This window comes from Episyrphus balteatus, chromosome 4, assembly GCF_945859705.1.
Source record: "Episyrphus balteatus chromosome 4, idEpiBalt1.1, whole genome shotgun sequence".
Taxonomy (NCBI): domain Eukaryota; kingdom Metazoa; phylum Arthropoda; class Insecta; order Diptera; family Syrphidae; genus Episyrphus; species Episyrphus balteatus.
In genome coordinates, this window is record NC_079137.1 from 8,641,783 (window position 1) to 8,659,443 (window position 17,661).

Consider the following 17,661-nt stretch of genomic DNA (forward strand, 5'->3'; position numbering starts at 1 on the left):
ATGGTGACAATAACGATTGTAGGCTCATTTTATAGGTAATTATAAGTACTACAATTCATTCTTGGAGAATTATCCAAACAAATCAAAAGTTCGTCAGATATATGAAAAAATGTCATTTTGTCCCAACCTTGCGATACAAACCCGCACTTTGACCAACTATAAAATTTTATTTAATCAACTCACGGGATTGTTTTGTATATCATTTCTTAGATAATTTTATTGTTAATAAGTCTTACCTTTGTCATTTTTTGTTAAAATGAATAACAATGGAGCTATTCAATAAAAACGATACCAATCTCTTTTCCAAGATGGCGGCTGTTCCCAACCTCCAATTATCCCAACAAATTGACTTTTATGATAAGGACAACCACCCGAACACATTTCATGAAAAAAATTTTGTCCCGCGAAAAATGCGATTTCATGCCCATATTTTGACTAATTTCCCTGAGCTAATATGACAGTGTTTCTCTTTGTATACCTATTTTACTCTTGTGTGTTATCCTTTCTGACTGACTGGCTGGTAGGAATTTCTGTCTATCCAAATTTTTTTTTTTTTGCCACAGGTGACAGGGACAAATGTCAGTGCAATGATGGCGCAATTACCTCTTGATGGGATGTAATTAACGGGAAAATGTTGATAACAGACGAAATATATATGTATATATTCACGTTTGTGTGCGTTTATGGAAAAGGATATTCGATGAGGCATAAATATATTGAATTTATCGAATAAAAAGCTCAACACCTGCTTACAATGAAATGCATGAATGCGGATCAATATTATATAGAAAGAGAAAGAGAGAGAGAAAGAGAGTGTTAATGGGACAATTAACAGTTTTTTGTTGATGGTTTGAGTGATTGGGAAGTGTTGATACAAATTATTTTATCCATTATATTTTAAGAGATGATTATTAGGTTATAAATTGCAGGATTATAAAAGGGCATTGTATCAAATTGGAGGCAGGAGTTAAAATTTACAATAGAAGTTTGTTTTTTGTTTGAGGGCAGAAATATCCTTTAAATTTGAACTAACAAGGCTTTTGTAAGCAAATACCTTCAAGCTGGATGCAGTTAGTTCAAACGTGGGTAAGAAAAAACAGAAGGAATACCTCCAACAAAAAATATTGGAATAAAAAGAGTTGAACAATTTCAATATTAGACTAAAAAAAGAGACTCTAAAAAATGATTTAAAAAAATTATTAAAATTTCATAAAAATATATAAAAAAATATTTTTGGATTTTTCAAAAATATTTTGAATTTATTTTTTTTAACCACACAACAGGTCGATACATTTTTTTTGAAAATTTGGTAATAAAAAAAAATTTTTCAATGGCATTCGAATATTGTTTTTGAAAAATTTAAGAAAATTGTTTGTTTTAAACATTTTAAGAAAATAAAATTCTAAGAAATCGCAGGTGGCCATGGCACAGAGGAATAGATGGATGACTTCAGAGCCAGACATCGTGGGTTCAAACCCAGCGGTCGGCTCAGAAGTTTTTTCTAAATCGCCAGCTTAACTGAAGCCACCTGTGCGATAACATGAGACAATTTTCAACTATGTCTCCTCCTCTGTGCCACGTAGTTCAGTGTTGTATGTTCTTCTCTCGTTCTTTCTCTCTTTGTGTTTCTGTGTTGTATTAATGTCTTGTGTTGTATCAGCAAAATGGACCTAGATTCCGAAGCTGCAGTGTTTCTAGTCCGGAGATTTATCTTCAGACTAGTTTAATATGTAATGTAATGTAATGTAATGTAAAATTCTAAAAACTCTTAGGTTTACAGAAAAATCCAACGCTTTGAGGTCAAACAGTTCAAAAATTTTTTTTGTTTTAAATTTTATAAATTTCAAAATTTACACCTCAAAATTAATATTAAAATTTCCTAAAAAATTCCAAAAAAATATTTTTTATTAATTTTAAAATTTTATAAATCAAATTGTAAATTTGTCAGTAGAAATAATTTTGCTATGGCATTTAATTTTTTTTTTTAATATGTAATTACCTACGTATGTATGTATGTATATAAGAAATTTGTTTTTTTTTTTTGGTATACAAAAAATTCAATGGCAATTTTGAGGTCAAACCATCAAAACCAGTTAAGTCTTCAAAACTAACACTTCCAAATCAATATTAAAATTTAAAAAAAAAAAAATTTTGGATTTTTTTTTTAAATATCTAGGTGCCTACCTACATTAGACTGGGCCAAAAAAATAAAATATTTTTTTTTTTGAAAGTTACTTCGAAAATCTTGTTCAGGATGATGAAAAAAAAATTTGGTGAAAATTTGAGCCGTTAAAAAAATTTTAAGAGGTCTATCATCGGTGTTTTTTATTTTTATACATGATATGATGTTTTACAACAGAACTGCTAGACGATCAAAGTGAAAAAAATTTCTGTTCATTTTTTCTTATATAAAATTAAATTTTCTACAAAAAAGATCAAATTGAAAATTTTCGTCAGACGAGCCGTATTCGAGTAATTAAGCTTTTTAATTCGAAGTGTTTTTTCAATTTGACTGTTTCACTTTGGAATTTTGTGATGAGCAAATAAGTGAATAGAAAAATAAAACCACGACAGATTCTTATAGGAAATTTAATTCTCTACAAAAAAGGTCTCGGAGTAATTTTCCCTAAATTGAGTTCTAAAGAAGTTATTCACGATTTAAATCGAGAAAAAAATTAAAAAATCAATTTTCAATTTCCAAATTTTCTAATTCACTGAAAATCCAATATTTTCAAATTAGTAAGATATTTTCTTGTAGGGACTTAAATGTTCTATAAAAAGTTTCCTGGCAGCAAATTAATTCCTTTAACCGTTAAGAAGATATTCGTATCAAAACCAATGCCCACTGATTTCAATAGTTTTCTTATGACAAGTATGCATTGCGATTTGAATACGATTATCTTCTAAACGGTTAAAGCAATTAATTTGCTGCCAAGGAACTTTTTATAGAACGTTTAAGTCCCTACAAGAAAACATCTTGTTAATTTGAAAATATTGGATTTTCAGTGAATTAGAAAATTTTGAAATTGAAAATTGATTTTTTAATTTTTTTAGAACTCAATTTAGGGAAAATTACTCCGAGACCTTTTTTGTAGAGAATTAAATTTCCTATAAGAATCTGTCGTGGTTTTATTTTTCTATTCACTTATTTGCTCATCACAAAATTCCAAAGTGAAACAATCAAATTGAAAAAACACTTCGATTTAAAAAGCTTAATTACTCGAATACGGATCGTCTGACGAAAATTTTCAATTAGATCTTTTTTGTAGGAAATTTAATTTTATATAAGAAAAAATTAACAGAAATTTTTTTTTACTTTGATCGTCTAGCAGTTCTGTTGTAAAACATCATATCATGTATAAAAATAAAAAACACCGATGATAGACCTCTTAAAATTTTTTTGAACGGCTCAAATTTTCACCAAATTTTTTTTTTCATCATCCTGAACAAGATTTTCGAAGTAACTTTCAACAAAAAAAAATATTTTATTTTTTTGGCCCAGTCTAACCTACATACATATTACATATTTTAAATAATTTTTTTTTAATCAAATTTATGACAACTACGGGTCGATATTTTTTTTTTTTAAATATGTTAATAAAAATAATTTCTTAATGGCATTCCAATTTTGTTTTTAAAAAATGTAGAAAAAAAAAATTGTCTTACAATAAACTATTAAAAATAAACGGCTCTGATGATTTTCAGAAAACAGAATTCTAAAAATTCTTAAAATTTTTTTTTTTTTATTTTTAAAAACAAATTTAATTTTTTTTTTTTCTTAGTATTTAATTTAAAATTAATCTTTAACATATGTAAATGAATCAAAACGGAATACAACTTTTTCCATTAGAGTAAATTCATGCATTTTTATTTTAATTTTTTTTTTCTAAACGCAAACTCCGAAGTTATGAAGAATTTAGTGATTTTCCAATTATAATTAAAAAACGATTGTCACATACGAATTTGCATTTTTAATAGAAGCTTGTTGTTCCATTTTCAGTGTCAACTTACCTCTAATGATTAATATCTCTGTAAACATGCATTTTATATTTTTAACTGTTTAAGTTTATAGCTAAAAAAAAGGTTACGCATACACCACAGTGAACCAATCAACGTTTTTTTTTCGTTTTTTTTTTGGAGACTTGAATGACCAATCAAAGTAAGATTTATAAAACATACATTGGGGAAAAAACACAACGTTTATTTTACATTCAAATTTATTTAACATCAATAATTAATTTTTTAAAACATATTACTTCTATTTCATTAATTTTTCAATTTAAACATACAAATTTCTCCAACAAAACATAAAATAGCAATCAACCATGCCAATCCCATCACTATCCAAATCCATCTCAAATCCTTAACTTTCAGTGATTGTAATTCCATATCAAAACCAATATCTAATTTTTTCATTTTTCCCAAACGAACTAATTCGTAAAACGAACTTTTAGTCCAAAAATCAATCAATCCACTTGATTGTGTTTCCAAAATATGAAAGTCTAAAGCATTTTTATAAATTGAATTTTCATTTATACAAATTGCTGCTAAAATATTTTTCAATATCACCAATTCTTCAGACCAACGAAATAATTTCTGACCAAAGACTTTTTGATGCATTTCATAGACTTTCCATTGATTTTTATTGAGTACATATCCGTAATTGGTGTTCATAGAATTTCGAACTCTTAAAAATTGTTCATAATTGATTTCTGTCTTGAATGAATTTGAATACTTTTGCCATAGTTTAAAAAATATTTCATCGACCAAAATTTGATTGGTGTAGATTTTTAATCCTGATAATTGAAGATCATCGTAGGATGTAATCATTTTTTCCCTCGGAGGTTCAGTCATGAAAGACTGAAGAAATGCATCGTATGAAGTAACTATTATGATCCCAAGCAGAAATATTAGCGAATATAGGATTTTAATACTGCAAGAAGTCCTTGGTGCTCCATAGAAAGGCTGTCCAAATATTCCTCGAAAACAGTCAAGGTTAAAGATGAATTTAAAAATGAAGAAGTTCCGATTCGATTGCGACATCTGAAAAGCTGCTTCCATCGACGCAGATAGCAAAATAAATACAATGATTGTTAAAATAAGTGCCTTCCAATGAAAAACAAATGCAAACACTTTATAAGTTTTGATGTATGGTTCCATGGGCAGCATTACACCAAAATCGAATACATTGTACGGATAAGAAAACCACTTGGTTGAATGTTTAATCATACCACCACTTGCAGCAATATCAATTGATCCATTTAGTACAAGTTTTTGCATATATAACCACGAAATTGAGGTTCTTACTTTCGAAGTATTCAATTTAGCATTTAGCCTCATAGCAAAAGCTTTGAAGATATTTCCCACGATTCCACCAATAACAACATCATTAGTATCAGTTTTTGAAATAATAACACCTGGTTCTGGCCCTCCAAATATAATTGGCAATATGGATCCTTTAAGGTCTCGGATATTATTTTGAAAAACTTTTGAATTTCTATTGCTCCATATAAATTTTTCAATCTTAAGACTTTTGAAGTTAGTATAGGTGTAGTAAGCTGAAGAAGTCGTGAAATCCTGTAAAACTGCTATCACATTGATCATTTTATTCTTCCAACAGAAATCAAAAAGGCTTTTCAGTTCCAAATCAGTTCTTAATTTATTATTGAGTACATAAATAATTTTACAGAATCGAAGATGATTAAGATGTTCTGAAAGCCGCTGATGAAATATATCACTTGAATTATATTGAACAATTGTTAGCAGGTTATCATTAAAATGTTCCTTCAAATAAAGTGAAATTGCTTCAGTTGAAAGAATCACTGGAATACCAAGTTTAGTTGAAAAGTTTTGTATGAATTTGTCATCGAAACTACTTGTTAAATTTTCTTGCGAGGTTTTGAAAATAAAAATGCTTTCAAAATGCTCAAAACTATTGATATTTTCAATGAAATTCAAGAACTTTGAATTAAATTTAGCTTCTGTCATTAAATGTTGATTAACAAAAATAATTACAAAAATTGCAATGAGATTGAAATTTTTATAAATCATTATAAACTTCTTTGGCTTTTGTACAATTTTCAATTGAGCTTAAAATTTCTGAAACAATTTTCTTCTACTGTCTAGATATTGACTGAGTACACTCTAGATATAGGAATTTTCCATTGCATAAGTTCATTGCTGACAACCAACTTGTGTCGCTAATACCTTTTAATAGAAAAATTTAATATTAATGTAAAACTCATCATTGCTTAATTGAACTTTTTTTTTAAATTTATTTCTCACACTATTTGTCATTATCTAATATAACTCTTTTACACGCAAATCAATTTTTTTTTTCAGTATTAAAAAACAGTTTTTAATGAATCAAATAATTTTTACAAGTTTGAAAAAAACATCAAAACGAAATGTATACAAATAAAGTGGGTAGATTTTTTTTTTTAAACTATTCGAAACATCTAGAAGGATTTTTACTGCTATTTTTTCTAACCCAAAAAGCTGATCAAAAATCCAAAATTATCATCTGAAAAATTAACCGTAAAAATAACTATTTTCATGTCATTACTTTAATTCCTAGTCAAACGTTTATCTTGATGGGATTGGAAACTTCGAGGTTCACGGTGGTGTATGAGTAACTATTTTTATAATGAACAATATTTAAATGCAAATTAATAGATTTTTGTGTAAATAATAATCATTGACTTTTCAGTCAACTTTCAACTGATCAAAAATGGCATTCAATTGCTAATTTTCAAAAAATGATCTAAACCGAAAGTTGCAACTGATTTTTAATGTGAGTGAGAATCTGATTATTATTTATGGAAAGGTTTATGAGAGTCAATAGTCAATTGACTCAATGTTATAATCATTTGGATATTCGTGAGCAATACATTTTTTACACTTCTTTAAGTAATATTGGTTCCAAAAAATGTCTTGCAATAAGGCAAGGCTCTTTATTTGTGTCCTCCTAATAGTCTATTTTAAAGACCGGAGCTCCAGAGCAAAAATAGAACAAATTCGTTTAAGGGTTTTTATTACTGAATATGTTTCCTTGGCATAAAAGAATACTCCAGCCAAAAATGATACTAAATCCATTGGTGCATTTCTAATAAAACGGCAACAATGGTCGGTTTTCAGTTTTTTTATTTAACTCGAAAACCAAGCCTAACTATGAAATGGTTCGAAGACACTTTTCATAGCAAATTAAATTTTCTGTTAAAATAGGAAAGTTAAAAAATTGGTGATTTTTTTTTTACTTAATCAAAAGGCATTTCGTGTAAGAAGCCGATACGTGCAAACTTTGAACTAATAAAATTAAGTAGTTAAAATCCTTTGATAATATGCAATTTTAATTTTTTTATGTCAAGACACGACTTATATGTCCTTTTCAAAAAAGAGCATTTTTTCTCTATTTTTTGACTTTTTAGTTGAAAGCAAGTTTTAAATTCGATCAAAACGTAATAATTGGTAAGTTTATGATTTTAAAAGTAAATAGACCTCGTGGGATTGATAAAATACAAGAGTTCAAATTTAAAATTAATTGAACTTTTTGAAATCTTGTGTTTTCAAAAATTATTTTTCAAAAACTGTTTCATTAAATAAAATATTCAACGTGCTGAAGAGAAAATTAATTTAATTGAACAAAATTAATGCCTGCCCTAGAATGGTTTTTGCTGCTATATACATAGGTACTATATATCAAGTTATGCATTCGTACAAAAAAAAAGTTGAGATAACATTTTTCTATTTTGTTTAAAAAATTCAATTGTAAGTTTTAAGAAAAGGTCTATCTTTCAATATTAACGGTACCTGCCATAAAAGCGTTTTTTAAAATCCGATTCGCTCCGAAACTACTAATTCGATTTCAACGAAAAAAAAGCATTCATGTAATTTCAATATAAGCCAAAATTTTGAAAAAAAAATAATTTTTGGATTTAAAAAAAAATTTGAAATTTTTTTTTTGAAAAATCAAATTTTTGAAAACGGGACACCTTAATATATCAAATAACACTGCATACGTGTTTTGGAGGGCAATTTGATTTCGGATTTTATTCCTTATTTTTTATTCAAAACGAGTTTTTTGTTTTGCTTTTTTTTTTTATAAATACATTTCCCAAATTTCTATGTAAAAAGTCTTAAAAATTTAGCAACTTGAACTCTAAGAGCAAGTTCGTGCGACCCAGGCGTACATTTTATTTTTTTTTTCTGAGTTTCTCGCTCGCGTCTTAAGCGATTTTAACGAACATTTTTGCACAAAATCGTTCAAGTAACCTTAATGTCAAAATTAAGAAACAAAATTCATAAAAACTAATTTTTGTATTAATAAAAAATTTCGTTCTTAAGTTTTTTACACATTTTGCCGTTTTAGGAATCAGACAGTTTTATTTACAGCTCGCTTTTCAAAGTATTTGCATTCCACCATTTTTAGCTCATGGGACAAAAAGCTTTAAAATTGTCTCATCCTCGTTCTCCAAAAAGCACAATAAAATCCTTTTAGAAAAAAGGAAATAAAAAAGTCTCTATAGAATTCTCACTCATCCTTCATCACCATCAGTCATAAAAGTGAAACATAGAGACACAACAAAATAAAAAAAAAACGTATTCATGTTTTATGTTGTTTTGTGTAAACAGAAAACGCGCGACAATAGCATTAATCACACATCCATTAGGGACACGTCACACTTGGTCCGAATGTCTCTATTTCCATTTAAAATGAAGGAAAAATGTACCACAACATAAAATCATTTTCCTCTTTTCAAGTTTGACTTTTCTCCATTTCTGCCAGAAATAAGAAATAAATAATATTTTCAAGAGAAGAGAGATGTCCCGTCCCTAGAATGAATGTCAAGGCTTCCAAGCAGAGGTTATTTTCTGAGATATGGTCGGGGTATAGATGTTATCCTCTTCAATTTTGTTTACATTTACTAGTCTGTCAGAATTTTGTGCTCCCACTTGGTGTGTGTGTATGCAGAATGTGTTTGACATTTTGACAAGATTCTTAGAAATATAAGAAGTTTGGTGGTGATTCTTTCAAAATAATGATGTGGGAAAGAAGATTCTGAAGTTATAAGAAGCACCTATTTTAACATACAAATATATAAACGCGTGTCTCATCTTAATCACTGTCGTAAAATGTCAACTCGTCCTTAACACTGTGTGGAATACACATACCTACACAAACTATGCAACATTGTCGTCGTTGTTTGTTCATCAATCTTTTTTCTGTGCGGTTGTGGATGGTGAGTGTTGGAAATCACTCGTTAAAGTTTTCATGTACACGTTTATGTGTCATATTTAAGGACTTTTATAACATGCTTTTGCATGTGTGTATTTACGCAGAATTTTAATTACTATGACGCATCTTTAAATAGTCCTTAATTTTCGTCTTTAAAGAGTTTTATAGGACTTTATACGAATAATTAAAATTTGTGTTAAATTTTAAGTGAGTATCTGCTTAAATTTAAAAGATGTTACCAGAAATTCTTTCGGGACTTTTATTATTAAAAAAAAAATTACAACTAAATTGCACTTTAATTTCCTAATCACTCCTCTATTAACTAACATATTTGCACATTTCATACATTCAATTCATAGACCTTTTCATTAATATTAATCTCACTCACATCTAAAAACGTTGGCTCTAGATTAATTCACTGCACAACAAGGTCTTGGATGAATAAACTATACAGTACTTTTCCAAAGGTTTTTGGTGTGCTGAACTCGAATCCGGTTTCAAAAATATTCTATCAGCTCTAGTTTTTAAAATATTGATTTTAGAAAATGCAAAAACACGTTTTTTGGCTGATGAATCTGGTCAACAAAATTTGACTATTTTTATTATGAATAAACCGAAGTATACTTTTCCAATAGTTTTTGGTATGCTTAACTCGAAAATGAAGTCAGAAATATTCTATCTATCTTAGTTCTTGAAATATTTCCGTTTTAATTTTCGAAAAAAAAACGTGTTTTGGCTGTTTTTGAGGTTATGATATGATGTGAGGTACATTATTTCAACAAAATTTTTAACGGTTTCTATAAGAACTGTTTTCCTTCTTTGAAAATCTGTTTAAATCTTTCCGATATCTGTTTTGTCATCCGAGATATCTTAAGTTTAAGTACATGTGTTTTGGCTTATTTTATCAATAACGTTATTTCAAACTGCATAGTAACTTCAAATTAAAATATATCGGATTGTAAAAAAGATATCGCAAAGATTTAAACAGATTTTTAAAGAAGAAAAGCAATTCTTTATACAAACCTTCAAAAAGAGTGTTGAAAAATATTCCCTCACATTGCAGCATAACTTCAGAATCAGCTGTTTTTGCATTTTATAACGGTAATATTTTTAAAACGTCAACTGATAGAATATTTTTGAGTTCGGATTCGAGCTCAGCACATCAAAAACCTTTGGAAAAGTAGTGTTTGGTTTATTCATCATATAAAAACTTTAATTTTGTTGTGCAGTGATCTCACAACTGATCAAAATTGTATTAGCAAATTTTTATCAGTTAAAAATTGGCAGTCAACGAAGTTTAAATCGCCTATTGAATTTAGTGCAACAGAATAGATAAATTTGCATTTAAATTTCTTTTATTACCTAAAAAAAAAAAAAAAAAAAATTGCTCATACACCACAGTGACCTTGGAAGTTTCCACTCCCATCAAAGAATAAAAATAATGATGTGAAAATAGTTCCTGATTTTCCATGACTCTACGGTTATTTTTCCAAATGAAAATTTTAGACTTTTGATCAGATTTTTGGCTTGGAAAAAACATGTAAGAATTTCTCTAGATGTTTCGATTAGTTATGTAAAAAAAAAATCCTCACTTTATTTGATGTTTTTTTAAACTTATAGAAATTATTTGATTCATTAAAAACTGTTATTCACTACTGAAAAAACAAACATTGATTTGCATGTAAAGGAGTTATATATTAGATAATAGCAAATAATGTGAGAGACAAATATAAAAAGTGCAATTAAGAAATGATGTGTTACATTAATATCGAATTTATAGGTATTAGCTGCACAAATTGGCTATTGTCAGCAATGAACTAATGCAATGGAAAATTATTATATCTAGAGTTTACTCAGTCAATATCTAGACAGTAGAAGAAAATTGTTCAAAAAGTTTGAAGCTCAATTGGAAATTGTACAAAAGCCGAAGAAGTTTATAATGATTTTTAAAAATTTCAATCTCATTGCAATTTTTGTAATTATTTTTGTTAATCATTTTTTAATGACAGAAGCTAAATTTAATTCAAAGTCCTTGAATTTCATTGAAAATATCAATAGTTTTGAGCATTTTGAAAGCATTTTTATTTTCAAAACCTCTCAAGACCATTTAACGAGTAGTTTCGATGACAAATTCATACAAAACCTTTCAACTAAACTTGGTATTCCAGTGATTCTTTCAACTGAAGAAATTTCACTTTATTTGAAGGAAAATTTCAATGATAACCTGCTAACAATTGTTCAATATAATTCAAGTGATTTATTTCTTCAGCGACTTTCAGAATATCTTAATCATCTTCGATTCTGTAAAATTATTTATGTACTCAATAATTCTTTAAGAACTGATTTGGAACTGAAAAGCCTTTTTGATTTCTGTTGGAAGAATAAAATGATCAATGTGATAGCAGTTTTACAGGATTTCACGACTTCTTCAGCTTACTACACCTATACTAACTTCAAAAGTCTTAAGATTGAAAAATTTATATGGATCAATAGAAATTCTAAGGTTTTTAAAAATTATATGCGAGACCTTAAAGGATCCATATTGCCAATTATATTTGGAGGGCCAGAACCAGGTGTTATTATTTCAAAAACTGATACTAATGATGTTGTTATTGGTGGAATCGTGGGAAATATCTTCAAAGCTTTTGCTATGAGGCTAAATGCTAAATTGAATAGTTCCAAAGTAAGAACCTCAATTTCGTGGTTATATATGCAAAAACTTGTACTAAATGGATCAATTGATATTGCTGCAAGTGGTGGTATGATTAAAAATTCAACCAAGTGGTTTTCTTATCCGTACAATGTATTCGATTTTGGTGTAATGCTGCCCATGGAACAAAACATCAAAACTTACAAAATGTTTGCATTTCTTTTTCATTGGGAAGTTCTCGTTTTAACCATTGTTGCATTTATTTTGCTATCCGCGTCGTTGGAAGTAGTTTATCAGACTTCAGGATCGAGTCAGTTTATCATTACTCATTTCTTCTTTAACATAGATTGTTTTTGTGGAATACTTGCACAGCCGTTCACTGAAGCACCGAGGGCTTCATGCAGTACAAAAATCCTCTATTCACTAATTTTTGTGTTGGGTATTATAATAGTTACTTTGTACGATGCATTTCTTCAGTCATTTATGATTGAACCTCCAAGAGAAAAAATGATTAAATCTTACGATGATCTTCAATTATCAGGATTAAAAATCTACACATTTCAAGGTTTTGTCGAGGAAATATTTTTTAAATTATGGCAGAATAATAAAAACTCATTCAAGTCAGAAATCAATTATGAACAATTTTTAAGAGTTCGAAATTCTTTGAACACCAATTACGGATATGTACTCAATAAAATTCAATGGAATATCTATGAAATGCATCAAAAAGTCTTTGGTCAAAAATTATTTCGTTGGTCTGAAGAATTGGTGCTAGTGAAAAATATTTTAGCAGCAATTTGTATAAATGAAAATTCAATTTATAAAAATGCTTTAGACTTTCATATTTTGGAAACACAATCAAGTGGATTGATTGATTTTTGGACAAAAAGTTCGTTTTACGAATTAGTTCGTTTGGGAAAAATGAAAAAATTAGATATTGGTTTTGATATGGAATTACAATCACTTAAAATTGAAGATTTGAGATGGATTTGGATAGTGATGGGACTGGCATGGTTGATTGCTGTTTTATGTTTTGTTGGAGAAATTTGTATTTTTAAATTGAAAAATTAATGAAATATTATATAGAAGTAATATAATATGTGTAAAAAAAAATAATTATTGATGTTAAAATAATGTGAATGTTAAATAAATACATTTTCGACGTTAGTGTTATCTTAACTCGAGGTTAAATATAAATCAAAACCTAAATTTTGTTGTTTATCCAAAAATGAATTTTTATGAATTATTATGAATCGGTTACGTCATTTACGAGAAACTAAGACACCAAGAAAAAGATTCTATGGTAGGTATTTCGCATTATTTAGTTAATTTTCTCTGTCTTTCACGTTGATTATTTTAATGGAACAGTTTTTGACAAAATAAATTTTAAATCACAAAATTTCAAAAAGTTCACTTTCACTTGGAATGTCAAATCGAATGATTACTTTCACAAGAATACATAAAGTTGCATTCAATAAAAAAAAAAAAAAATAGTTGCTCATACACCACAGTGACCCCCGAAGAATCCATTAATGTAATGATTTTCTGCCAAACTAAAGATGCAATATTTAACGAATTTTGTTATAAAAAACATTTATATAATTTTAATACAAATCAGAAATACAATTTTGAAAAAAAAAAAAATAATTTTTGGATTAAAAAAAAAATTGTTTTAGTTCTTGATTTGTAATTTCTACAAAATGGCATAGCTTTTTTTCAAAAAATTATTTTGGTAGGTATATATTTTTTTTTATTTATTATTTTTTAAAAAAAGTATTTATTTATATTTATTAATTTATAAATCGGCTCAAATGATTTTGTAAATTTCTTAAATAATTTCACTGTACAAGTTTTTTGAAAAAAAATTTTTGAGACAGGCGCGCTATTAACTGTTTCGCCCTATTTCGGACCCGAGAAATCCATTGGCATCATTAGTTTTTCGATTTATCGGTACGACTTCGAACAAAATTTTTTTTGAAAGTTTTTTCAATTATTTTTAGATTTTTCCACTGTTTTTAGTCATTTTTCAATCAAAAACAATTATTATATTGCTAATAATTCTGCTCAAACGTTATTTGCTACATTGTTAACAATTTTGAACAATTTAGTTGAAAGTTTAGTGATTTTTTTTGAAATTTTTTTAAAAAAATCGGAATTTTTTACATTGTTATCGTTTTTTCGCTGTTTTTGTTCTCTTTTGTACAAATACATAGCATATTTTCCATTAAAAATTAATTTAACTGTTAATTTAGTGTTGGTTAAACTTCGACAGTCTATCATTATCATCGATAACAAAAAGAATATCGAGTATATCGATCTTTCACAAAACTATCGATAGTTTCAATACTTCCAAATTATTTTACCACAAGGCTACCGATATTATCGATAGCTTTGAAATTAATTAAACACAATTTGAACTACAAGTTAAGTTTTCGTTTGACATTGGATGTAAACAACGAATTAACATAGTGTTTGGTAGATATCGATAGTTTCCATTGTCGATTGTATCGATAGTTTTAAGAAAAAACTATCGATAATATCGGTAGCCTTGTGGTATAATAATTTGGAAGTATTGAAACTATCGATAGTTTTGTGAAGTATCGATATACTCGATATTTTTTTGTTATCGATGCTATCGATAGTATGTCAAAGTTTAACCAACACTAAATTAACAGTTAAATTAATTTTTAATGGAAAACATGCTATTTATTTGTGCAAAAGAGAACAAAAACAGCGAAAAAACGATAACAATGTAAAAAATTTCGATTTTTTTAAAATTTTTTCAAAAAAAATCACTAAACTTTCAACTAAATTGTTCAAAATTGTTTACAATGTCTTTCTACTGGTAGCAAATAACGTTTGAGCAGAATTATTAGCAATATAAAAATAATTGAAAAAACTTTCAAAAAAAATTTTGTTCGAAGTCGTACCGATAAATCGAAAAACTAATGATGCCAATGGATTTCTCGGGTCCGAAATATGGCAAAACAGTTATTCGCGCGCCTGTCAAGAATTTCGACTTGCACAGTGTTTTCATTTCCATCTTCAAAATAATCTGCTTGCATTGATGGTTGCCCACAAAGGCTAATATTGTGTACGTACCTACTTGCTGATAAGAACTGATTTGAGTTGCGTTGTCTCATATTAAAACGAAGACACATGTTCACAAAAACAAAAACAAAAACAAAGTTAATATATATTTATTTATCTGTTACTAAATAACACAAATAACCTTAGTCTAAATTTTTATTTTCCAACTAAATCAATTTCGCTATTTTTCCATTTAAAAATACAAATTTCTCCAACGAAACACAAAATATCTACCAACCAGGCCAATCTCATAACATACCAAATCCACTTGAAATCTTCAACTTTCAGTGACTGTAACTCTTTGTCAAATCCAAAATTGAACTTTCTCATTTTTCCAAGACGAACTAATTCATAAAATGTAGTTTTCGTCCAAAAATCCATCAATCCACTAAGTGGATCAAGTCTTGATTGTGTTTCCAAAATATGAAAATTTAAAACATTTTTATAAATTGAATTTTCATTTATAGAAATTGCTCCAAAGATATTTTTAAACAACACCAATTCTTCAGACCAACGAAATAATTTTTGACCAAAGACTTTTTGTTGTAGTTCGTAAATTTTCCATTGAGGTTTATTGAGGACATATCCGTAATTGGTACTGAAAGAATTTCGAGCTTTTAAAAATTTTTCAAAATTCATTTCACTTTTAAATAAATTTGAATATTTTTGCATGAGAGTAGGCCGACGTTTGTTTAATATTTCATCGATATAACCTTGAAAAGTGAAAATTTTCAATCCTGACGATTGAAGGTCATCAAAGGATCTTATCATTTTTTCCCTTGGAGGTTCAGTCATGAAAGATTGAAGAAATGCATCGTAAGAAGTAACTATCATGTATCCCAACAAAAAAATTAATGAATAGAGAATTTTTGTACTGCAAGAAGCCTTTGGTACTTCAGAGAATGACTGTCCAAGTATTCCACGAAAACAATCAATGTTAAAGAAGAAATCAGAAATGGAGAAATGCCGATTTGATCCTGAAATCTGAAAAACTACTTCCAGCGACGCAGATAGCAATAAAAATATTACAATTGTTAAAACAAAAGCTCTCCAATGAAAAACAAATGCAAAGGTTTTATAAGTTTTAATATTCGGCTCGATAGGCAGCATTATACCAAAATCAAATACACTGTACGGATAAGTGAACCAATCAGATGAATCTCGAATCATTCCAACATTTCCTGATATCTCAATTGATCCATTTAAAATAAGCTTATGCATATTGTTAAACGAGATTGATTTTATAATCGGTATGTCTAATTTAGCATTGAGCCTTTTGGCAAAAGCTTTAAACATATGACCCACATATCCTCCGATTATCGTATCATTTTTAACGCCTTTTGAAATAATCATTCCTGGCTCTGACTTTGCAAACAAAATTGGTAATATGGATTTTTGAAGGTCTCGCATACGATTTTGAAAAACATTCAATTTCTTCTTGCTCCATATAACTTTTTTGATTTTAAATTTCTTAAAGTTGGTAAAAGTGTAAAAAACCGAAGAAGTCGTGAAATCCTGTAAAACTGCTACTACATTGATCATTCTATTCTTCCAGCAGAAAACAAAGAGGCTTTTTAGTTCCAAATCAATTTTTGGAGAATTATTGAGTATAAAAATAATTTTACTGAATCGAAGATGATGAAGATATTCCGAAAGTCGCTGAAGAAATATATCATTTGAATTAAATTGAACTATAGTCAGCAGGTTTTCATTGAATTCTTTCTTCAAATAAAAGGAATTAGCTTCAGTTGAAAGAATCACAGGAATACAAAGTGAAGCTGTAATCTTTTGTATGAAATTGTCGTTTAAATCCGTGTTGAAATGGTTTTGAGATGTTTGAAAAATGAAAATGCTTTCAAAATGCTCGAAAACTTTGATATTTTCGATGAAGCTCAACAATTTTGAATTAAATTGAGCTTCAGTTGTTAAAATAATTGCAAAAATTGTAAAAATGTTGATCGTTTGGTAATTCATTGCGAACTTTTTTAGTATTTACTATTTTCAATTCAGCTTAATGTTCTTTTTAAACAATTGACGTCTTATTTCTATTAATCGTCTTTGAAAACTGTAGCGAACTCCTGTTGTAGTAGTTCATCGTTGCCATTATACTAAAGTCGCTAATGCTTTTTAATGGAAATATTCGATTTGAAATTTATCAGTACATAATTGCTGTGATTTAATTGATTTTGTGCATCGCTTTCTTTTTGTTATATGTATAACATTTTCCATGTGTGCATCTACATTTTTCCATTAGGAAGCTAAAACGTTTAATAAATAATGCATCAAAATGAAATATAAATTAAAAAATTATAAAATTATTTTCCTTCGTAAAGATGAATCTATTCACTGTTTCACATTTAGCTTTTATTTGACAAGATTTTTTCTCAAAAAAGGTCAGTTTTTCGGATCGGTACTTTGTAAATTGCAGCATACTAAAATTTCATCTAAAAAAATTACGATGGATACGTTTTCGAGATATAATTTTTTAAAGTTTCTTAGTATTCGGGCTATTAGTACAGGTAAAATAGGCATTTAAAAAAAAAAAATTGTTACACTCATGAAACTAGGCAAAAAGTTTGCTTTTAGGATATGAACCAAGTACGTAAAAGTCTATAAAACCAAGTTGGGTGGAACAAGAGGGAGGGGGTGAAGGTCAAAAATATAATGAAAAAAATTGTTTGTCGAA